General features: G+C 40.3%; 1 long non-coding RNA gene across 1 annotated transcript; it reads right to left on the bottom strand.

Annotated features, from left to right (window-relative positions):
* Positions 1-338: 338 nt before the first annotated feature.
* Positions 339-25462, bottom strand: LOC149448903 (uncharacterized). Its single transcript, XR_016315477.1, has 2 exons — positions 25333-25462; positions 339-8910 (listed from the first exon to the last, which is right to left on the bottom strand). It is a non-coding gene; the product is annotated as an uncharacterized LOC149448903 (long non-coding RNA).
* Between the last annotated feature and the right edge of the window lie 360 nt (positions 25463-25822).

The following is a 25822-nucleotide window of genomic DNA, read 5'->3' as shown; positions in this document are numbered from 1 at the left end:
TTCCGTAAGCTCTGACATGACTCCATATTACTAGCAGTGCAAACAGTGAGGCTTCCCACCTGTTAGCTAGATGTCTTATCACACAGAGGAATCTAAAGACTGTTACATCACTTAGGCTTTCAACAGGAAACATGTCGTCACTTTCCAGCCTACAAATCGTGTAGCATTTCCATTTTGTCTATCCCCTGTATGTTCTTTCTGTATGGTTTCAACAGTTAAGAAGACCTGTTCCAAAAGAAATACAAATTCAAAAAATAAGCCACACAGTCAAAAATGCCAGTTTAAAACCTCTTTTCATTCTTGGCATTTCCTTGTAAATAAAGAGTCATACACACAGCTTTAGAGTATAAGTAGAATTTATTTAAACAGAGGAAAAGTTACAAAGAGATACTGATAGATTGGGCTTCATAAAATACAAAATGAAGGCAGAAAGATGCAGCTCTTGATCGATATACAGAAGGGCCAAGTTTGTGAAGTAAAAGGTGAGGCTGCAAATAGCAAAGTCAACATTAACAAATTACAGGAGCTAATCTTATTTGATCTTTTGAGAAGCTTGTGACAGTTCTAAAATGATTCGGATTCCTGCTATAGATATATATGCTAACTCAGGCAATGTTACCTCTTCCAACTTAGTAACAAAATCTTAGTTTTGCATACTACAAAGAACACTAAAAATGGAATATATGCACATACACACACACAAATAATGTATAATAATAAACATTCTAACTATTTGTATTCTATCTTTAGAAATATCACACTATTTGTGAACGTATGCAAAGTGCATATTGGGCCAAAGAGTGAAACCATAAAAAGTACCCATAGATGTAAACAAACCAAAAGCACCCAATGCTTACCTAATTAAGTTTTGTCAGAACACAGACACTTTCAGCAGCCTGCAACAGGTCTTTTCTTGTTGTAAGTACTCCTAATGTCCAGGTGAAATATAATTACTTCTTAGATTATTGGGTTGAAAGTTTGGATTCTCCCCCTACAGGTTTTCTAAGCTTCATTTGTGGCATGTTAATAAATAATGGAGGCAAGTTTATGTGGTGGGAAAGTGTGGTGACGTTCCAGACCTATCAAACCAGAAAGTGTATGTCATAGTCCTTGAACATTATGGTGACAGGGTGGTGCTTATACTAACAAATGTCAGGGGGTGCAGGCTCCTAAAGGAGTTTGAATGATGACTGGACATCCAACTTTTCCATTAAAGCAAAGCTTAAATTTTGTATATAGCTTTATCAAGACATAGCAACCACCCTTAGACAATGCTGTCTGCTTGGTCTTCCATAAACACTTGGCAAAGTGTTTTTTTTCCAGTCTATTCAATTAGAGGGATGAGGAATGGCATGGCCAGATACTGCTTGCATCATTTATTTCATGGATGGGAACTATGATAATCATAACAGGTTTTCCAACTTTCCAATATATCACTTCCCCAGAAAGCAATTAGCCTTATATAGTGACCATTATTTGATGTTTAAGAGCAGCTTTATTGCCCATGCCACATAATCTTCATAGTAACTGCAAAAGTATAGCACGAAAGCTTAGCTATTGATTCAGTCACCACAGACAACAGATATCACAACTGGAGTCTCAAGGATAGTAAAGAGTACAAACATGCCTCACAAGTCCTGCCAGCCCCCATCCAATTAAAGAACTTAAATTGCCATAAAGTGCACTCTAAAATGTATAAGCCTAGGCTCACATATGTGCATGTGCACATTGTGGGTACAGAGGCCCGCCCCCCCCCCCCTTTTTTTTTTTTTTTGAACAAGCTATTGCACCCATGAGAAAAAGTGGGGAAAATAAGTCCCCTGCCTTTTTTTAAAAATGTAGCGCACAGAATCTGTGATGTGGCACCACGCAGTTTCATGAGATCCAGTGCTGATGTGTGAGGGCGCTATTAAGCATTAATGGCACCCTACATGTCCACTAAAGAGTGGTACGCTTCTATGCTGTTGGAATGCATGCAATTATGTACATGTTCTTGGGAGCAGCAGGTAAGTGAAGCTTAGTCTAGATGCCAAGTTCTTGGTAACAACAGAAAACCAAACCAGGAATGTGCATAAAGGAGGGCTTATGGCAAATGAAAGGTAATACACGCTTTGTGCCTGCTCTTAGGCAGGGCTTTTACTTACAGAAATTTAAAATGGGCGATAGGTTCCTTTAACAGGCCAGTGGCCAAACTGTTTGAGGATGACAGCACCTCTATTTCTTTCCTCACAGGTTTCCTTTAAAAAATGTAAAGGCCTAATGCCTGCCAATAAGCTCAATTAAATACATACCTGTCATCAATCATAGACCCCCTCCAGCTGCAGAATCTCAAACATGACTGCCAATTAGTGCTTTAATGGGTTTGGCTTGGCTTTAAAAGTGCATTTCAGCAAAAGATGACAGTTGGGATGCATAGCACAAACTTAATACTTCAGTTTTTCACCAATCCACTGCAGTCTCTTCTATATGTAATCTGCTGATCTAGGAATTATTGTTTCATGAAGAATATTCCACGCATCTCTGTTGCTCTCAGAATTCTAGTTACAGTGAAAACCAGGGAAATCAGATGATTTCTTATTAGATTAATTTATCAGAACAGAAACATGCCAAACATCATTGCTGGCTTATTTTTAAAAGCATGGACAGGGATCTCAGGCTCACTTAAGAGTCAGGCCAGAAAGAAGATGCCAAAACTAAAACTGCACCTTGAGCCCTAATTCTTGTCTCCCCAACCCCTGCATGTATTTTTTCAGATACCTTCTGGCAATTTAGATGATGGGTATGGTCGTTCTCATCTCATCTCCAATACTTAACAGCCCTGAATGATGCCAAAAGAGTAGCTGACATAATGACATCAATGCTATTCCTGAATCACTGTGTTCTGCATGCTGATGCCCCCCCCCCCCAAGGGGCAAGTCTAGGACGCCTTGCGCTCACAAAAAAGGGAGTTGAAATTTGAGTGTTGTATGTTGAATGCTGTAACAATTAACAAGGAAGAGGACCATGGCTGGATGGCGTAGAGCAATGAATCTGCAGAGAGAACACTGGAAAGGAGGAAAATTTGCAGTAAGGGCTATATGTTGTATTTTTACAAATGCTGGGCTACATAAAAAAAAATAGAATTTGGCTTTAAAAATAGGTCAGCAAAGTGTAGTTTCAATTTTGTGTTGCTGAGACATTCCTTTTAATGATACATTTTGAAAATTTTCTAACGTCATTACACCACCAGTGCTTTAGCAGCTCAGTGATTGCTTTTCCTTGTTGCCTTTATACATGTAAATGTGGAATGAAAATCTTAGATACACTCAGTCTCTCTGCACAGACAATATGTAAAGCAGGAAAGAAAAACACAGTCTGGTATTTTTTTTCTTTTTTTGCTATATTCACAAAATAAAAATACAATAAAAAAACAAAAACAAGGAAAACTGTACATTTAGACACAGTACATAAACACAAAATATACACAAATAAATATGAGGGTATTTTGATTTAATTATTAAGTTGTAACTATAACTATGCAAGTTTGTTGGGACAGGCTTACATTCAAATTAGTCTAGGCTTATTTAACGAATTTGAAGCTAGCTCTACCTTTTGTACCATGTTATGCCCATATTTATGGGGGGCAAATGGTAATCATGGTATAAATAACCACACTCGCAGTCCACTGACCAACTAACAAAGTTTGTACCTCTGTGCAGACAGAGCTGGAGGAAGATTCTGACCCATGATCCACTGAAAAATAATAAATACACATCTTTTTCCCGCAAATAGATGTCCATCTATTATTTTTTCATAAAGGTGTACTTAGCCTTTAAAAAAAACCAAAAAAAAAAAAAACCTCTGCTTTAGTTTAAAGAAAACTATAGTGGTTACATATAGTTATAACATATCTATGATATATTATGTAATTCAGTATATAAAACAGTGTGTAGTGCATATGGTCCAAATTCAAAGGTGTATTGGCTCAGCCTGAATTCTGTTTGATCTAACGTGTGCTCATTACAGAACATTTCCTATCATCTCCTGTTTAGAAATAACTACTCATGTTCATGTACACAACCTGCAAGCTCGTCTATGGTATTCCTGAATGCAGCAAAAGAGATCTATTAAACTTATGGTGAAGGGACCTTAGCTAAGCAAGGATTGCGGTGTCAACATGAGATGAAGAGAACTCAGCTTAGCAAGGACTGCAGTGTCACTTTATGAACAGCACTTAGCTCTGCAAGGACTATGGTGCATACTGGTCATAAATAGAACTTAGCAAGGTCTATGGTGTTAAAGCATATCTAAACCCAAAGGCAAACATTTTATATTTTTCAGCTTTCCAATCAATAAATGTTGTGATTGCATTTTTTTTTAAAGGAGAAACTGCAGCGCACTGAAGTTCTCACAGTGAATGGCTGTGCAGGTGGGGCATGTGAGCATAAGTCTGACCATTAGAGGAAAGCAGGCTGAGTTGCCAGCACAGCCACAACCTCTCATGCCTAGTGCGGACAATTTTTAAATAGGAAAGCAGAGGGACTGGCAGGAACACCAGATATTTCACACAAAGAAAGGAATACAATGAACAGGGTACACTTTCATACAAGCACATGGTACTGCAGGCACATACAGCTGGTAAATAAAGTATTGAACAAGTCACCATTTTTCTAGGTAAATATATTTCTAAAGGTGCTATTGACATGAAAATGTCACCACATGTCACCAACAACGCATGCAATCCACACATACAAAGAAACCAAAACAAATAAGTTCAGAAATTAAGTTAAGTGTAATAAAATTGAATGACACAGAGAAAAAAAGTACTGAACACATGAAAAAGGGAGGTACAAAAAAGGCATGGAAAGCCAAGACACCAGCTGAAATCTATCAGTAATTAGAAAGCAATCCTGCCTCTTGTCAGTGCAAATTAATATCAGCTGGTTCAGTGGGAACATCATGCTTGGGGCTGTTTTTCAGCAATACGGTACTGGCAAACTTCGTATTGTTGAAGGAAGGATGAATGGAAAAATGTATCAAGACATTCTTGATAAAAATCTGCTGCCATCTACCAGTATGATGAAGAAGAAATGAGGGGGGACATTTCAGCAAAACAATGATTCCAAACATAAAGCCAAGGAAACTCTCAATTGGTTTCAAAGAAAGAAAATAAAACTGCTAGAATGGCCCAGCCAATCACATCACTTGAATCCAATAGAAAATCTATGGAAAAAACTAAAGATCAGGGTTCACAGAAGAGGCCCACAGCATATTCAAGATTTGAACACTGTGACAACAAAGGATTTTGTACGAAGTATTAAATAAATTTCAGTTAGCGTGTTCAATACATTTTCCCGGTGTTATTCCATTTTATTACACATAACTTAATTTCTGAACTTATTTGTTTTGGTTTTTTTGTATGGATTGCATGGGTTGTTACCGACGTGGTGAAAATTTCATGTCAATAGCACCTTTAGAAATATATTTACTGAGAAAAATGGTGATGTGCTCAATACTTATTTTACCCATTGTAACAAAAATATGAAATGCTGGGTTTACATATTCTTTAAAAAAGTGTTAGCGGAGTTTAACCTTAATTTGTTAAGCTGGCAATTCACGGTTTGTTTGTTTTTTATTTTTGTTATTTTTTTACCTTCAGCTAGCAGATTGAACAGAAAAAACCTCACAAAAGAAGTGGATAGAGAAATCGTTCCTGGCTGGAACGTTGTATTCTCACAGTGGTACCCACAGTTGTCAGGACACACATCAGTCTCATCAGGATGCGCACAGCCTTCTTCATCAGCAGCTGCAGTCACTGATCAAGGAAGGTCTTACAACACGTCCTCTCGACAGAAGTCTATCAAATGATTGACTTCTATCAAGCAGCGACAGCCACACAGTCCCTGTTGAACTGGATGTATTTTGATCAGTATATCACCAGCTTTAGCCAAGTCTATCTACGTTTACTAGCGCATCTAACATTAGCCTCTTCACAGGTTGACAGCGCTGCTGATCAAGCATGGGTCAAATCCACCAGCATAGAGTGGATGATGTGTTCTACTGGCCAGATCACCAAGTGAAAATAAAGGGAACAAAAAAAAAGACAACTAATGCAGCCACCACATTTAAGGATTGGAAAGCCATTACAAATATGTAAATTTATTTTTTTTGTTTTGAAACTGATTTAAGCATATCTCAGGCCACAAGGACTGAGATGCCAACAGAACTCATCTCAGGACACAGGCAAGACCAAAATGACATATATGCTTGATCTTCAGGTATTATCTAGATGCGGGAAAACAAGTGGAATTTATAGTAAACAATGTATAATAGGCAGGCAGACAGACATCAAAACACCAATAAACACATATGGATGTGGTGAAAATAAAGATCTGTAATAAGATAACTAGGGGAGTTGTCATTGCTGAACTTCTAAAAAAAAATGCTATCTGTTTGGTTCTCTCTGGCTGCAGTACTTCCTGAAACATTGACCTGGATCAAGCGTGAAGATTAGAAAGTCAATGAGAAATCAGAAACCTAGTTCCAAATGTAGAAAATATTTACGTCACAGGATCAGCCTGGTAACTAACAATTTCAGAAAGAAAGGCCAACAATGGCAGCCTTTTTATTCTCTTTGTACAGGTTTTTATTAATTTAAGGAAAACAATTCATTATAAATGAAGAACAGGAGCACTATAGTGGAACTGCTGCTCACTGCCAACAAAACATAAGCTTCTGTTTAAAAAAAAAACAGTTGGTTGCAATAGGCAACAACACCACTTTTCAGTTGCAATGAATCAGCCTTGAGAAATCACATTAAAATCTATTCATCATTATTGACAGCACATTTTAATGTACACAAGGATTTTATCAAGTCAAATACAGGTGTACCTTGGTTTACGAATTTAATGCATTCTGCGGGATTTTTCGTAATGCATTGAAAACCAATTAATCCGTTCCGGAGGTCAGAAAAATGTAAAAAAAAAAAAAAAAAATGTCTTATCTGTTCAAAACTCTTTATAAAGTGTATTTTAAAAAGGCATAAATACTGTACAGGGACATGATTAAAAATGAGTTCGTAAATGCACTGAAAACCAATTAATCAGCTCCGGAGTTCAGAAAAAAGTCAAAAAGTTTTATCTCTTCAAAACGTTTTATAAAGTGCACTTGAAAGGCATAGTTCTGTACAGGGACATGATTGAAAAAAAAAATTGTAAATGCATTGAAAACTAATTAATCCGTTTGTATTGCGAAAAAAAAAAAAAACACGATGCATTCTTTTCAATGGATTTTCATTCGTAAACCGAAAATTACGTTAACCGAGGCGTTCATAAACCAAGGTACGCCTGTAGTTCAAAAATTATTAGCATATGTATTAATCACCAAGAACGAATAACAAGAGAATTTATACACAAGAGAGTTTACTAACATTCATGGATAAATGTAAAAATTGGTGGATCTTATCACAATTTAATAAAAAATGTTTTAAAAATACAGCTGAACTGTTAAAAATTAGACATTTTTTTACTTTTTATTTTTGTCCATGTCCTAGCTGTTCAGTTTCACTTCACTTAGTTCTCCGATTATCACGATCACTGGGACAGTAAGTTAGAGGAAATCTCACCAACTGGGGTGCAGACAGAAATAAAGATCTAACAGTGTTTCCCGCACTATGCAATTCTATCCAAAACAACATTTTGACTGGACCTTGGCATAAACTTCTTGTCCAGTCATCCTATGAATGATTATGGGCAACTTTCAATGGCAAGGCCTTTATAGGCCAACAAAAAAACTACTGCCTGCACAGGGTAAAGTCAAATGCAATATTAAAGTGTTACTAAACCCACATCAGTAAAATCATTCTGTATATGCAGTAAAGCATGCTCATTATACTCACTATGGAACCTAAGAGAATAATCCTCCGCATTGGGTAAAAAGGCTATTTGATCCTGTCTTCTCTGATCCTCCCCTTCTTCTACTGTCCCCAATCCATCTGCTGATAGTACAGAGCTCTAGGAATCACTCTGCACATGCTCAGTTTGGTGTGTATTGCTAGAGAGTTTTTTTTTTCTTTTTGGAAGGGTGCATGTGATCAGCACAGGGCAAATCAGCACTGTCCAGACGGTCAGGGGTTATGCAGCATCATAGGACAGGCAGAGCAGAATGAAAACTCCTCCTACAAGATTAACCAGTGTTCAGCTGGACACTGATAGAAGTCAAAAGACTGCTATATGCTGCTGATGAGAAAAGGTATTTAGCAGTTTTTACTAAACGAATACATTTCCGTGTTGTGTGTACTGTGGGAGACAGATATAGTGAATGCAGGGTGCTGCGTTTAGGAACACTTTAAATATCTTTATATATATTAGTGCATGAACAAATACTTTTGTTTATTTGTCTGTGGTTTTATCCATGAATAAAAACAAAAAACAAACAAGAAAAAAAAAAAACAAAAAAACAACAGACTAGTTTGTAAGAGCTATGCAGTTTTGGACACAAGCTGTTTTATGGTAATATTAGCACAAAAGGCCCATGTTTGAAATATTAGTTGTATCTGGTAGGAACTTATTTAAATGGCTCTACTCTAGGAGACCTGATACATTATATCCATGAAGAGAAATGTGAGTAGAACTACAGCAACTGAAACTTAAGTATAAGTAAAGTTACTGCTTACACAAGACAGTGAGACACTGCACAACAAAGTAATGACAAGTTATGTTCATTATAAAACTGTCTTTTTGCAACACATCATATATCCTACATGGTCTATACACAGCATACCTCCATGCCACCTGGCAATTAACATTGCACTGAAATACGAAAATCAATTCATAAACTTAAATGGACATGAGAAATTCTTCTTAATCCAATAGAATAATCAGCTACTGTAATAATGAGTCTATCACAGCTTCTGGCTTCGCAGAACGCTTTCTAGAAAACAAGAGAAAAAAACATTAAATGTAATAGAATTCAAAATAAATAAATTCATTCAAAATACTAACAACTTACAAAGCCATCCACAACTCTGCCCCCAGCTACATCACTAACCTAGTCTCAAAGTACCAATCGTTCTCTTCGTTCCTCCCATGACCTCCTGCTCTCCAGCTACCTTGTACCCTTCTTCTTCTCCTGAGACTCTCCCATCCTCTGGAATGCCCTACCCCAATATGTCCGACTATCTCCTACTCTGTCCACTTTTAGACGATACCTGAAAACCCTTCTCCCTAGAGAGGCATACTCTACCCCCACCTAACAACTGTCCCCCACAGTTATTACCTTTTGTATGTGTTGACCATCCCTCTTAGATTGTAAGCTCTAACAAGCAGGGCCCTCTGATTCCTGTGTATTAAATTGTATTGAAATTGTACTGTTTGCCATTATGTTGTAAAGCTCTGAGTAAACTGTTGGCGCTATATACAGTCATGGCCGAAATTGTTGGCACCCTTGATATTTTTCCTGAAAATCAAGTATTTCACACAAAAAAGGTATTGCATTAACACATGTTTTGCTATACACATGTTTATTCCCTTTGTATGTATTGGAACAAATATAAAACAGAGGCAGAAAAGCAAATATGACATAATGTCACACAAAACCCCAAAAATGGGCTGGACAAAAGTATTGGCACCCTTAACTTAATATTTGGTTGCACACCCTTTGGAAAACATAACTGAAATCAGTCGCTTCCTATAACCATCAATAAGCTTCTGACACCTCTCACCCGGAATTTTGGACCACTCTTCCTTTGCAAACAGCTCCAGGTCTCTCTTATTGGAAGGACACCTTTTCCCAACAGCAATTTTAAGATCTCTCCACAGGTGTTCAATGGGATTTAGATCTGGGCTCATTGCTGGCCACTTCAGAACTCTCCAGCGCTTCTTTGCCATCCATTTCTGAGTGCTTTTTGACGTATGTTTGGGGTCATTGTCCTGCTGGAAGACCCAGGATCTTGGACGCAAACCCAGCTTTCTGACACTGGGCCCTACAGTGCGACCCAAAATCCTTTGGTAATCCTCAGATTTCATGATGCCTTGCACACAGTCAAGGCACCCAGTGCCAGAGGCAGCAAAACAACCCCAAAACATCATTGAACCTCCACCATATTTTACCGTAGGTACTGTGTTTTGTTCTTTGTAGGCCTCATTCCGTTTTCGGTAAACAGTAGAATGATGTGCTTTACCGAAAAGCTCTATCTTGGTCTCATCTGTCCACAAGACGTTTTCCCAGAAGGCTTTTGGCTTACTCAAGTACATTTTGGCAAACTGTAGTCTTGCTTTTTTATGTCTCTGTGTCAGCAGTGGGGTCCTCCTGGGTCTCCTGCCATAGCGTTTCATTTCATTTAAATGTCGACGGATAGTTCGCGCTGACACTGATGCTCCCTGAGCCTGCAGGACAGCTTGAATGTCTTTGGAACATGTTTGGGGCTGCTTATCCACCATCCGGACTATTCTGCGTTGCAATCTTTCATCAATTTTCCTCATCCGTCCACGACCAGGGAGATTAGCTACAGTGCCATGGGTTGCAAACTTCTTGATAATGTTGCGCACTGTGGACAAAGGCAAATCTAGTTCTCTGGAGATGGACTTGTAACCTTGAGATTGTTGATATTTTGCCACAATTTTGGTTCTCAGGTCCTCAGACAGTTCTCGTCTCCTCTTTCTGTTGTCCATGCTTAGTGTGGCACAGACAGACACACAATGCAAAGGTTAAGTGAACGTCTCTCCTTTTTATCTGCTTTCAGGTGTGATTTCTATATTGCCCACACCTGTTACTTGCCCCAGGTGAGTTTACAGGAGCATCACATGCTTGTAACATTCTTATTTATCCGCAGTTGTGAAAGGGTGCCAATACTTTTGTCCAGCCCATTTTTGGAGGTTTGTGTGACATTATGTCGAATTTGCTTTCTTTCCTCCCTTTTTTTGTTTTGTCCCAATACACACAAAGGGAATAAACATGTGTATAGCAAAACATGTGTTAATGCAATACGTTTCGTGAGAAATACATGATTTCCTGGAGAAATATCAAGGGTGCCAACAATTTCGGCCATGACTGTAAATCCTTTATAATAATAATAATAGAACACAGCTGAAATAGTTCTCACCCAGTTAGAAATCAATAGAAAATGTTCAGTAACAATGCATTTCAAGAGTGTCATTTTTTTTCTACTGCTTTTTGTCTGTTTAGAAAGCAACTAATTCAGTGAATATCGGTACAGATCACACTTCCCTTTGATTGTTTTCAATGGTCTACTAATTTATCATGATATTCAAAGTAAATACCTGATTTTACATATTGCTTTTATGGGTGCACCGAAATGAAAATTCTGGTGCCGAAACTGAAAATTCAAAATGAACTTGGCCGAAAATCGAAACCGAGATGCGCAGTTTTTAAAAATAAATATATCTTTCTTTGGAAAAAAAATACACCGATTAAAAAAACAAACAAAAAACAAAAAATTATACCCCAATTTTTTTGTAAAATATGAAAGAGGATGTTACGGCGAGTAAATAGATACCAAACATGTCACGCTTTAAAATTGCGCACGCTCGTGGAATGGCGTGAAACTGCGGTACTTAAAAATCTCCATGGGCGATGCTTTACACTGCTAACCTGTAGACATTTTTAAAGTTACAGAGGAGGTCTAGTGCTAGAAGTATTGCTCTTGCTCTGATGTTCATGGCAATACATCACGTGTGTGGTCTGATCACCGTTTACATATGTGGGCATGGCCTACGTATGCATTCACCACTACGTGTGAGCACGGGGGGACGGGGGCACTTTAAAAAAATTTTTAAAGGGACAGTGCAAAAAAAAAGTTTAATCACTTTTATTCCTATCACAAGGAATGCATGCATCCCTTGTGATAGAAATAATTAGTGACAGGTCATCTTTATGGAGAGATAAGACCCCACATCTCTCCTCTACAATGTAAAGCATTCGATTAAAAAAAAAGCATTGACCTAGTGCTTTAAGTAAAAAAAACCGACCGGAACGAAAAATGACATAGCTCCGGTCCTCCAAGGGCACAAAGATGAGTGGCGTCCATCTTTTCTTCACTCATCTCTATGCTCAGTGCTGGGATTGATGGTTTCTCAGGTAAGGCTGAGAACTACCGGGTGGCAACGGTGGGTGGCGGCGAGGTTTATTTCGGCACCTGTATCAGTGCTTTTTTTTTTCATTTTGGCCAATGGTTGAAAGGGGTGTTTTCAGCCGAAACGTTTCGGCCACCAAAATTTCGGTGCATCCATAATTGCTTTCCTATAATGCCTAAATAAATGACTAATGTTACTATTAGGCCTCGTACAAACAGTGAGTCTGAAAATATGATCAACATAAAATTAAGGGTACTTTCTTACACCCAGTGAGCTGTAGATGCTGCATAGAAGTGAACAGATGTACCCATACTCATGTACAGTACATACTCATGAAAACTCCAATGCTTCTGTGCATCAGCGTTGACATGCGCATGTGTATATAGGGCCTGTCCCTGAACAGTAACAAGCTTGAAAACTTGCAGCATGGGAAACAAACGGGCAGCTCTGAAGGTCAGTATTGCATACCTTTCTGTGGAATGTTGCAGAGGGGAAAAAAAAAAAAAAAAAAAAAGATTTCCTAAGGACCTATTCTATGATTGCACTGTGGGGTGGGGGGAGGAATAACAGAAAACTTTCTATATGGCTAACTTTACAGGTCTTTAAATTAAAAAAATGCATTTGATGCCATTGCTGACCTTGTGCTGGAAAAGATGGGAGCCTGGTTGTCATGCTAATGATTCTGAGTACCACTGTAGAATAATATCGCAGAGACTTCATTGAAAGCATACTAGTTCCTGGTCTTGACTCAAAAAGCACTTAAAGAGCATATTTCCACTTTAGCAGTCAAATTTGAGAAAACCCCACTAGATGTTTGTTAAATGTTCCCATTTAAACAAGGTACATAAAAAAATAAAAAAAAGAGGAATTTTGACTTTACCTGTGTCCTGTACTGTACTCCAAAATATGTCATTTACAGGTTAAGTAGTCATAAACCCTGAATTATATGCTCACACCTTCAGGTGATTGAACACTGGCAAGCTTTTGAGGCACACCCCCTTGGACACCGCCCCTATAACCCTGCCCCACTTCCCGAGTCCTCAGTTTCGTAGCAAGCAATGCAGAGTAACCAAAGAATGGAAAGGAGCATGGCCTTTGTCTTGTGCTGTATTCCAAAATAAGGAACTTAGAAGTACCGTATTTTTCGCACCATAAGACGCACTTTTTTCCCCCCCAAAAAGGGGGGAAAATGTCAGTGCGTCTTATGGAGCAAATATAAAGCGGCCGGTCCGGTATTTTTGCCGCCACCATGTCAGAATACCGGGCCGGCCGCTCAGCTGTTGTCTCCTGCAGGGCCTTACCTGTTCCTCGCTCCGGCGCTGCACAGTCTTCCTGCGCTGGCTTCTGTGACAGCCGGGTGCCCACTGCGCATGTGCTGCGCTTTGTGAATGATCCGGTGTCTTCTGGGACACATGAAAGGTCCCAGAAGGCGCCGGGCCATTCACAAAGCGAAGCGCTTCTCGCACCTGCGCAGTGGGCACCCGGCTGTCACAGAAGCCGGCCCGGGAAGAAGAGGGAAGGCAACTCCGCGGAAGTGGGAGCGGGTACCTGTCAAATTCAGGTACCCGCTCCCCCTCCCTCCCCAAAGGTCAGCAGTCTCTGGTCATCCCCTTCACTGTCCGCAGTCTCTGGTCATTCCCTGCACTGTCCGCAGTCTCTGGTCATTCCCTGCACTGTCCGCAGTCTCTGGTCATTCCCTGCACTGTCCGCAGTCTCTGGTCATTCCCTGCACTGTCTGCAGTCTCTGGTCATCCCCTGCACTGTCTGCAGTCTCTGGTCATCCCCTGTACTGTCTGCAGTCTCTGGTCATTCCCTGCACTGTCTGCAGTCTCTGGTCATTCCCTGCACTGTCTGCAGTCTCTGGTCATTCCCTGCACTGTGTCCGCAGTCTCTGGTCATCTCCTGCACTGTGTCCGCAGTCTCTGGTCATCTCCTGTACTGTGTCCGCAGTCTCTGGTCATCTCCTGCACTGTGTCTGCAGTCTCTGGTCATCTCCTGTACTGTGTCTGCAGTCTCTGGTCATCTCCTGTACTATGTCCGCAGTCTCTTGGTCATCCCCTGTACTTTGTCCGCAGTCTCTGGTCATCTCCTGTACTATGTCCGCAGTCTCTGGTCATCTCCTGTACGGTGTCCACAGTCTCTGGTCATCCCCTGTACTGTGTCTGCAGTCCATTGGTTCAGAATATTTTTTTTTCTTGTTTTTCACCTCTAAAACCTAGGTGCGTCTTATGGTCAAGTGCGTCTTATGGAGCGAAAAATACGGTAAGTAAAAATTCCCCTTATCTCAACTGTACAGTACAGGGCATAAGCAAAAGTATTTAAAGAGCCTAGGACATCTCAAAGCAATGAATGAGAAGACAGACAACTTCAGAGTGTTGCTGCAAGAATCTTGTGGCCAAAAGCTGTATCCACAGAAGATTGGACATCCACCTGGCAGAACTTTGAAAAAGTATGAACAGAGGACCAGGTGGTGCATTACATAGTTGTTTCTGGTGCTGAAATGCCCAGGAAACTCCCAACTATCTGGTGGAATGGTCTCATAAGAGGAGGAGAGATTTGTCCTCGAGAGTGTACGTATTCAGATTTATTTTCCATCTTGTTAAGGCAGGCTTAAAGTATCAAGTATTTAATTTTTTTTTAGGCTTTTTCTCTGACGATCTGCCCAGTAACACACCTCCTGTATTAAAGTGTCCCCACTTTGGATGAATGTTCACAGCAGCCAGCAGCAATGTCAATCTTAGGTTGAGGGGAGCTTTAGATGTACTAGCGGATTTATATACACTAACAAATTGAAGCCAAACTCCGGATCACACTTTATAATCAGTTACATATTCTTAAGCAGACAAGCCAGAATTTGAGCGGAGGGGAAAGTGTAGATAAGCCTGTACTGAGACCAGGGAAGTATCAAGGCACCTGGGGCTAGTCCAAGAGGATCCTTGGTCCTGGCTACAAACAGAGATAATTTGTTGCTGAATCTGGAGACTAGGATCCTTATTATTATCAGATGTCTGGGTGAAGGGCCCATTCCTTTTCATCCAGTTGGTGGTGGCTGAGGTAGCCCGCTTTCCAGTTTTCAACTCCTGGAATGTGGGCTACAGAGATTGCTGGACAGGGAGTTTCAATCCATAAGATTACCTGGTTTGCTTCTTTCAAGGCTGCGACACTCCCAGTGTCCATGCAGAGCCATACGCTGCTCTGAGCACATGGATGTTAATGGGAAATTTGGCTTCCACAGGTGATCATGGTCCCTGGACTGTGAGGGACTGGAACTCTCCTCCCCTGCCTGAAAGACTGACTTCTGTTGCTATCACTTTCCTATTGTTAGGGCTGTGCTGGGCTTGAGGTCCAAAAAGTAATGGAATCTCATGATTGACTGAACAGAAGCATGGGCAGGTCAAGAGAATGAAAATGCTTGATCCAGGCTGGCAAGATGTTGTGTTGGGAGAGGTCTTGAATGAAATTAAGCAAATAGTACAGCAATTGAAAGAGGCTACCATGAGGCCTAGAACTCTCAGAGAATCTGATTGTGTTGTGCCTTCTTGACCTCAGTGAAGGTTTTGAGAAAAATAATTTTCTTTTCTAGAAGAATCTCAGAGAATCTGATTGTGTTGTGCCTTCTTGACCTCAGTGAAGGTTTTGAGAAAAATAATTTTCTTTTCTAGAAGAATCGAGCGTGGGATCTGTATTCCAGGTGAAGAAAAGGCTAGAGAGTGGATCTTTGAAAATGATCACCTGACCAAAATCCTGGAGTATCTGAATTGTCCTGTGGATGTTTGCCAACAGTACGATGGGAGAAGAGTCCTTTAGGAGAAGGTCATCTAGATAACCTGTGACCTGGATGCCCAGAGTTCTGAGAGGGGCAGGAAGAGGTGCTAGGACCTTTGTAAATACTCTGGGAGCAGAGGATAGGCTAAAGGACAGTACAACAAACTAGAAGTGATTGTTTGCCACAGCAAAGTGCAAAAAGCACCGATGAGGTGGATAAATGGGAACATGCAGATAGACATCTTGCATGCCTATGGATGCAATGTATCCCCCTTGTCTCAGAGAAGCAATTACCAACCTTGAGGATTCCTTACAAAATATGGGAACTTGAAGGTATTTGTTGAGGAATCTTAAGTCCAGAATAGGACAAATACTATTATTGGGCTCCGACACCATAAACAGGTTTAAAGTGTTACTAAACCCATGACCCCGCATTCACTATATCTGGTCTCCCACAATACACAGAACTTGGAAATGCAATTATTTTAGCAAATATAAACTGCTAAATGCCTCTTTTCATCAGCAGTTAGAGCAGCCATGTGACTTCTATCAGTGTCCAGCAGAGCACTGGCTAAAGCTTGTAGGATGAGTTTTCTTTCTCCCCTGATTGTCCTATGAGGCTGCAGGACTCTTGACCCTCTGTCTGGACGGTGCTGATTGGCCCTGTGCTGATCACATGCACTCTCTCAAGAGAAAAAAACTCCAGCAATACACACCAAACTAAGCATGTGCAGGGGAGGATCAGAGAAGACAGGATCAAACATCCCTTTTACACAATGCAGATGATTAACCCCTTAAGTTCTACAGGGAGTATAACAAGCATGCTTTACTGCATTTATAGACTGATTTTACTGTTGTGAGTTTAGTAACAGTTTAAATAGAGTCTTGTGGCTGTAACGGCACAAGTACTCCCAGGACAAAAGATGTTCACGGCATTCTGCAAATTGGACTGTCCTTAGGCAGTTTTTGCTTTATTTAAGAGAAAAAAAAAGAAGAAGAGGTGGAGAGGTAGAATTTTGAGCTCTATTATGTACCCCTTTGAAACCACAGATTAAACCCACATGTATGCAACATCTTTGACTCAGAGAGAGGCAAACTATAACAAACATCTCTCCACCCTAGGAGTAAGGGTGCCCGTTCATTGGGAATAGGACTTTGGGGAAGACTTGGTGAGGTTTGTAGCTCAAGTAATGAGCTAAAAGGAAGGGCAGAACTTATGTTTTGAATATGAAACCTGGGTAGAGCAGTTAGGTGCTCTGCATTTTGAAGAGGTAAAGGCTCATGGAGAGGGGTTTTTGGATTCTTCTGCTGTGGCAGTAAAAGCTTTCCTCCTGGGACATCTTTATTGAATTGGTCAAGTGCCTCTTCAAATAGACATCTTCCTTGAGAAGGCATATGTGTGACTGCACGTTCTATCTGTTCATTTTGCAGGTCTCTGTGTACCCAAAGGGGTATGGCGAGAAGGAGAAGAACCAAGCTGCACGATGCCAAGGCTTTTAAGGATGGCAACAATGAAAAATTCCACATTAGCAAGCATGTTGTGTGTTGTATACTGCCTCAATGTCCTCATCATTCCCTTTCTATGTCTGCTTTATCTGAGGCAAGCATATCAGGATCTAACTTAAGTAGAGAAAATGGAGTAGGAGAAGAGACATTGCGTGTCCAGAGGTTAAATGCAGCAACCTGGGTGTACACCGTTTTGTAGCAAATCCGCAAGAAGAAAGGGCAAGGGGAAGCCATATAAAAGGTAGAAGTGGCAGTAATCCAGTCCTCATTAACATGCAATGCTTCTACATGTTTATCCCTTTGTTAGAACAGGTACGGATCAAATCTAAGTATCATCTTAGTCACATTATTAACAAAGTATCCAGTATACATAAATATGCAACTGTGTACTATAATAAGTCTATGTATTATCACACATGAGTAAGTATTCCTTAAAATATCTCATTTTGGATATTTAAGGAATACTTACTCATGTGTGATAATACATAGACTTATTATAGTACACAGTTGCATGTTTATGTATACTGGATACTTTGTTAATAATGTGACTGATCAAGCGATGTGTGAGTTATCCTACACCGCTGTGATTGGTTGGGTCTATGCCGCGATGCAGAGGGTGTGCGGTATATCTAGGAATGGTCTGACGTCTGCATCCAGACCGCCCCATGAGGACGTCGTGGTGACGAAATGCGTAGGGCGGGGCCAGTTGGATGCTGACGTTCTTACACTCCTCCTGTGTCTGTCGGAGGGGATCTGCGGTGAGCGGTGCCAGTGATTTATGCCTATGCCTTTGATGCTGGTGTCGGTTTAGACACATTGTTTGTAAGTGTGTTACTACATTAAAGTATGTTTTGATTTTAAAACACGCTGCACTATTATGCCTTTTCTTTGCCTTTGAATATGGTCCGATTGCCTATGGAGAATCAAATACTCATCTAGGAGAGAGTGGTCGTAGAGGATCTGGAATCAGTCCATGATAGAGTGGCGTTTCTTTTATATCCAAAGTGATTCAATACTGCAGAGTATTGCACGCATTACCTGGAATTGAATACTCATTGCACCCAGAGCAATAGCGCTGATGCTGGTCTATGAATTGATCAGCATGTAGCTCTGGTGAGTGAATTAATTTATTCGGTGGTGGATTGTGCACGGTGTTTCCATTTTATTGTTACTTTTATCCTTTGGGACTTTCTCAAAGAGTTTGGACTTTCACAGATTGTTTTATGGACACTTTAATGGTTTATAATTAGTTTTTTTCTGAATTTTTGTGATTAGTTCATAATGGTCTGATTTTTTCACTTATTGATTTATGAACACTATATTTATATTTTTTATGATATTTGTTATTATGAGCGCATTCCTATAATTTATCTATTAGGGATCAAATCTAGTTTACCACTGATGAGAAGAAAACTATCAGCACAGTACAGTGTAATTGTGGCAAACACTGATCTCCAACACCATCATAAACAAAGAGAACTAGTAGGATTTTACAGTGATAGAATCTACAGAAGAGTATCTAAAAAAAGTATACTGCAGGTTTTTTTTTTTCTAATTATGTTATACGAAGGGGTACATTTAACAAATATAATGTAGATGTTATCCCAATTTGGCTACAAAGGTGGAGATACACTTAAGCCAAAGGAATCAGTAGGACAACCAGACAGCTAGCATTTTTAGCCAGAGGCCACCCAAGGCAACCTATATACAGTTGTAAGAAAAAGTATGTGAACCCCTTGGGATTATGTGGAGTTTTGCATGATTTGGGCATAAAATGTGCTCTGAACATCATCTAAGTCACAACAATAGAAGAACACAGTCTGCTGAACATAATACTACACAAACATTAGATGTTGCCATGGTTTATTTGCACATAACATGTAAACATTCACAGTGCAGCGAGGAAAAAGTATGTGAACCTTTGGACTTAATAACTAGTTGACCCTCCTTTGGCAGCAATAACCTCAACCAAACGTTTCCTGTAGTTGCAGATCAGACCTGCACAACGATCTGGAGTCATTTTGGACCACTCCTCTTCACAAAACTGTTTCAGTGTAGCAATATTCTTGGGATGTCTGGTGTGAATCGCTCTCTTAAGGTCATGCCACAGCATTTCAATCGGGTTGAGGTCAGGACTCTGACTGGGCCACTCCAGAAGGCATATTCTGTGCTGTTGCAGCCATTGTTTTGTTGAATTACTTGTATGCTTTGGGTCATTGTCCTGTTGCATCACCCATCCTCTGCGGAGCTTCAATTGGCGGACAGATGGTCGTACGTTTTCCTGCAAAATGTCTTGATAAACTCTGAAATTCATTTTCCCATCAATGACAACAATCCGTCCAGGCCCTGAGGCAGCAAAGCAGCCCCAAACCATGATGCTCCCTCCGCCATGTTTTACAGTGGGGATGAGGTTTTGATGTTGGTGTGCTGTGCCTTTTTTTCTCAACACATAGTGTTGTGTGTTCTTCCCAAACAACTCAATCTTGGTTTCATCTGTCCACAGTATATTTTGCCAGTAGTGCTGTGGAACATCCAGGTGCTCTTTTGCAAACTTCAAACGTGCTGCAATATTCTTTTTGGACAGCAATGGCTTCCTCCGTGGTGTCCTCCCATGTACTCCATTCTTGTTTAATGTTTTCCTTATTATAGATGTGTCAAAAAAAATGTTAGCATGTGCCAGAGATTTCTGTAGGTCTTTAGCTGACACTCTGGGATTCTTCTTTACCTCATGCAGCATTCTGCGCTGTGCTCTTGCAGTCATTTTTACAGGACAACAACGTCTAGGGAGAGTAGCAACAGTGCTAAACTTTCTCCATTTGTAGACAGTCTGTCTTACCGTGGACACATGAACATCAAGGCTTTTGGAGATACTTTTGTAACCCTTTCCAGCTTCATGTAAGTCAACAATTCTTGATCGTAGGTCTTCTGAGAGCTCTTTTCTGCGAGGCATGGTTCACATCAGACAGTGCTTCTTGAAACCAGTAAACCCAAAACAGGTGTGTGTTTTTTAAGGGCAGGACAGCTGTCAGCAACACATCCAATATCATCACACTGATTGGAGTCAAGGTTGGCTCACTCCTGGCTCCAATTAGCTCTGGGAGAAGTTATTAAGCTAGGGCCTCACATACTTTTTCCTCCCTGCACTGTGAATGTTTACATGTTATGTGCAATTAAACCATGGCAACATCTAATGTTTGTGTAGTATTATGTGCAGCAGACTGTGTTCTTCTATTGTTGTGACTTAGATGACGTTCAGAGCACATTTTATGCAAAATTCATGCAAAACTCCACGTAATCCCAAGGGGTTTACATACTTTTTCTTGCAACTGTATCCTTCGCAAGTTTATGTCAGTTTTATGGAGTGGATCTGGATTACTGCCCAGTGACATAAAAAAAGATCTTAGGGAAACAAGAAGCACTCAGCAAAACAATATTTGTGTAAAAAAATCTATTTTGGTGGATTTTTAGAAGTTAAACTGGATGGACTTGCATGTCATATAGGCTTACTTTCTGGCCCTGCAATACTGCTTTCATTAATAACCAGCAATTCTGTCCCATGCTACCTGGCTTAAAGTGTCCAATTCCTAACCATATTCTGCATAAAGGAAAATCTCGAGCTTTTATTTGGTTCCAGCAGCGCCCAAGCATACCAGTAATGACAATATATCCCTAGGCTGACTGGAGGTCTGGCGGTCCTAAGTCTCAAAAACGATTACACGGCAGCCCAAATTGCCCCACTAGCATCACTACATGCTTCTCTCGAACTTCCCCTTTGGACCCACTTTAATGTAGTGGAGTGTGCCCTGATCCAAACCCATAATTTAATACGGTGCAGACCCAACCATATTACAAACCCTAGGACCCTGGGATCTTGTAAAATTCTGTAGTAATTTAATCTCCCAAACGTACCCCTTTCAGGCACCCTTCACAACCCCTCATTTCTTCTCACATATGAAAATCCATATGCATTCTGTTGGTGGCAGTTAAAAGGTAACAAATATATATACAATCTTTTGGCAATCGATGGTATAAAATCCCTTCCATACTGAAGAAAATACTGGAATTACCTCCAACAAACATTTTGTTAAAAGTCTCCTCACACTGAACAATGGTTGCCTACAACGATTAACATTTTTTGAAAACCACGGTCTAAAAGTTTGTAAGGACCTTGTTTCTGTTCTCTGTGCGGCTCTTTGCGACTCCCCAGGTTTTCCACTACCCCAATATATAAGCAAGTTGGAAAGAGACGTGGGAGAGACACTGGATCAGGGGGACTGGAACAAAATCTGGGAAACCATGAAATCTTTAACCAATATACAGGCAGAAGAAAAGATCTATAGAGTATTATTTCGCAGGTATAGGACACTAAAACACATAGCCAAGTTTGTCCCGGGCACTTCTCATACTTGTTTTTGGGGCTGTAGAAAAAAACAGTACTCGTTTGCACATTTGGTGGCATTGCCTCAAAACCAAACGCTTCTGGATTTGAGTATATAACACGGTGAGGACTGTCTTGTACTGCAACTTTAAACAAACCCCCTGGGAGGCCTTGCTACATAGACCAGTACCTCACTTATCTAAGACTGAACAAAAGTTAATGGGATTTGAGTTTATTGCAATCAGGCAATAGTTAGCTAAAGAAGTGTTTCTCAACCTTTTTCAGTCAGGGCACCCTTGAAAAAGTATTTTCAGTCTTGAGGCACCCCAATCTAAGCCAAGGTTCATGTTACTGCGTGTCGCAGAATGCAAGCAAAATCGTGCTTGTTCCTGACATGAATGAGCTGCCCTAAATGCAACATCCAGAAGCACAGATGTGGACCAAGGACTTGTTTACATGTGAGGTTGAAAGGTGATAAAACCATGCGGTTGAGCGGTTTTTACCACCCCCAACTGTTCCCCCTTTAGCTGCAGAGGGTGTACGCATGCTGTAGCTCCAGCTGGAAGTATAACCCCAAGTGAATAGGGCTGCACTGCAACCACTGGCAACTGTGTGCTTTGCGTGCAGTTGCAGTGTGATGTTGCTGCATTTAAGGGGTTAAAACAGGTGGTGTGGAGTCAACACATTGTCTCTTCACTGCCTGTCAAATGCCTCTGAAAAGCAATCTGAGCATGGATTGCTTTCAGAGGAGCAGCAGTCCTTGCTGCCATTACAAACAAGCCCTAAAAAAGCAGTTCTGATAGTACAAGAATAGGGGGTCACATGTAAAAACACACCACACTCAAACATGTATGTATGTATACATACAAACACATAATTTGGTTCAGAAGCAATGCTCCAACACAGGGTGGCTACTATGGGTGCATGAGACTTGTAAAAAGTGCCACGTTCCAAACGATAATAAGTTGTACCTTTTTAATGAATGTTGTGGTGCCTAAAAAGTCTCTGTATGATGTACACATACTAACACGCACACACACAAACATATGTACACACACACACACACACACAAATGCATACACATGTACACACACACAAACACATGTACATACACATATATACAGTCCTTTAAAAAATTGCAGTACAATGTCTTCTACCACACACTAGATACTGCACTCTAGGGGGAGGCAGAGAGCACAGCCCACACTCCCACTCCTTTTCCTTTCACTTTGCTTAGTCTGAATTTAAACAGCTATTAATGGGTACTATGGTACATGAAAAACTACAATACTGCAATACCCATTCCAAATTCCTCAAAATTTGGCCACCTTGATTACATTACAATAGTCATACGAAAATTGACTGCTATTTTTTCTCTAACTTGCAAGCGGGGGGGGGGCTGGGATATGTGTGTGTGTTCCCTACAGTACCCATTGACAAACGTGCCTCTTTCTCCCTCCTCTTTTCTTTCCTGACTTTATGACCCAATCTATGCCACAGACAGTGAAGGAAATAAGTATCTGATCCCCTGCTGATTTTGAATGTTTTCCCACTCACATAGAAATGATCAGTCTGAAAATCGAATGGTAGGTGTATTGTAACACTGAGAGACAGAATAGCAACAAAAAAATTCAAAAAGAGATGCAAGTCTAACAAATTATGCACTGATTTGCATGTTCATAATGGAAATAAATATTTGGTCCTCTTTCACAAAACATGGCTTAGTACTTGGTGGCAAATCCCTTGTTGGCAATCACAGAGGTCAGACATTTCCTGTAGTTGGCCACCAGGTTTACACACACCTCAGGAGGGATTTTGGCCCACTCCTCTTCATTAAGTCATTAAGGTTTGGTGGCTGACGTTTGGGAACTCAAACTTTTAGCTCCTTCCACAGATTTTCAAATTGGATTAAGGTCTGGAGACTGGCTAGGCCACTGCAGAACCTTAATGTGCTTCTTCTTGAGCCACTCCTTTGTTGCCTTGGCCGTGTGTTTTGGGTCATTGTCATGCTGGAATACCCAATCATGACCCATTTTCAATGCCCTGGCTGAGAGAAGAAGGTTCTCACCCAAGATTTGACGGTACATTGCCCCATCTATCGTCCCTTTGATGCGGTGCAGTTGTCCCCTTAGTGGTGGAAACATTCTGCTTTGGGTGTGTTTTTCTGCTATGTTTGACAGTTTGGCTGGTGTTCTTGGGGTCATAGGCAGCATTCTTCCTCCTCCAAACACGACGAGTTGAGTTGGTGCCAAAGAGCTCAATTTTGGTCTCATCTGACCACAACACTTTCAACCAGTCCTCCTCTGCATCATTCAGATGTTCAGTGGCAAACTTCAGACGGGCCTGGACATGTGCTTTCTTGCGGGCACTGCAGGATTCCAATCCTTGTCGGCATAGTGTGTTACCAATTGTTTTCTTGGTAACTGTGGTCCCAGCTACCTGGAGATCATTGACAAGATCCTCATGTGTAGTTTTCGGATGATTCCTCACTGTTCTCATGATCATTGACACTCTACGAGGTGAGATCTTGCATGGTGCACCAGACCTAGGAAGACTGACAGTTGTTTTGTGTTTCTTCCATTTGTGAATGATTGCACCAACTGTTGTCACCTTCTCACCAAGATGCTTGGCAATAGTTTGTAGACCTACGCAAGGCTGGACTGGGCTACCAATCTTGTCCCTGACATCCTTGGACAGCTCTTTGGTCTTTGCCATGGTGGAGAGTTTGGAATCTGATTGTTTGATTGCTCCTGTGGACAGGTGTCTTTTATACAAGTAACAAAATGAGATTAGCAGCATTCCCTTTAAGAGACTGATTATAATCTCAACTTGTTACCTGTATGAAAGACAACCGGTAGTCAAAAATCCTGCTGAATGCTAGGAGATCAAATACTTACTTCCCTCATGAACATGCAAATCAGTGCATAATTTGTTAGACATGCATTTCCTTTTAATTTTTTTGTTGCTATTCTGTCTCTTAGTGTTACAATACACCTACCATGTGATTTTTAGACTGATCATTTCTTTGTGACTGGGCAAACATTCAAAATCAGTAGGGGATCAAATACTTATTTCCTTCACTGTATCCCTTTTTTCTTCCTCAAGACCAAAATTTCCACATCTTTTCTCCCATCCATCACTCACTTTCCATTCCCCATCTCTCCATTTTCTTTTTCTTGTATTTTTAATATTACTCTGAGCAACCCCAAACCCAGGTTTGTCCTTTGTCTTTCAGAGATACTCTCGTACTTCCTGCATATCACTCATGGTATAATTTTGCACTATGCAGACAGATATAGCAACTATAACAAATTTCAGTATGTCCAGTTAAATATGCTGAATGGTTTAATATGGTCACTTTAATATGGATGCCAATGTATCCTTTACAGTTACAACCACTTGTTATACGATTATTCTATGGAACACGTCTCTCCTCCTCTTAGTATATTGTACATATACTATATAAAGCTAACCTAACTGTAGCTTTTCATTGTTCTGTAATCTTCCGCACACTTACTATAAACCTGGTGTTTGCTGAAACTTCAGTAAAACTTCTGTGAAAGAAAGAAATACAGGAGCAGTAGAGTAAACAAATAAAACTCTAATACACACCTTCGACCAGTTTTGGGTCTCGATTTTCCTTTCGATGTTCTAGGTCTTTCTAGCTTCATTAGGGACTGCCGCAGACTCTCCTCAGTGTAAGCCAAATATACATGAGACAGGTCAACTTCAAAAGGCTGCAGTTGATAAACAAAAAAGACAGATTTAATATTTCAGAAAAACATTTTCTATGCTGTGAGCCAATGTGTAAACTAGGTTCTTATATAGATGTTCACATTCTGAACATTGGACCATTGTTTTGGCACACAAATATAATGCATGTTGCATTATACAGTGGGGATCGAAAGTTTGGGCACCCCAGCTAAAAATTTGTATTAATGTGCATAAAGAAGCCAAGGAAAGATGGAAAAATCTCCAAAAGGCATCAAATTACAGATTAGACATTCTTATAATATGTCAACAAAAGTTAGATTTTATATCCATCATTTACACTTTCAAAATAACAGAAAACAAAAAAATGGCATCTGCAAAAGTTTGGGCA

The sequence above is a fragment of the Staurois parvus genome, unplaced genomic scaffold (genome assembly GCF_062004578.1).
Source record: "Staurois parvus isolate SC_StPar_1 unplaced genomic scaffold, SC_StPar_1.0 ptg000648l, whole genome shotgun sequence".
NCBI classification, from domain to species: Eukaryota; Metazoa; Chordata; class Amphibia; order Anura; family Ranidae; genus Staurois; species Staurois parvus.
Note: the sequence above shows the minus strand (reverse complement) of the source record. Positions and strands in the feature narration are given on the sequence as shown.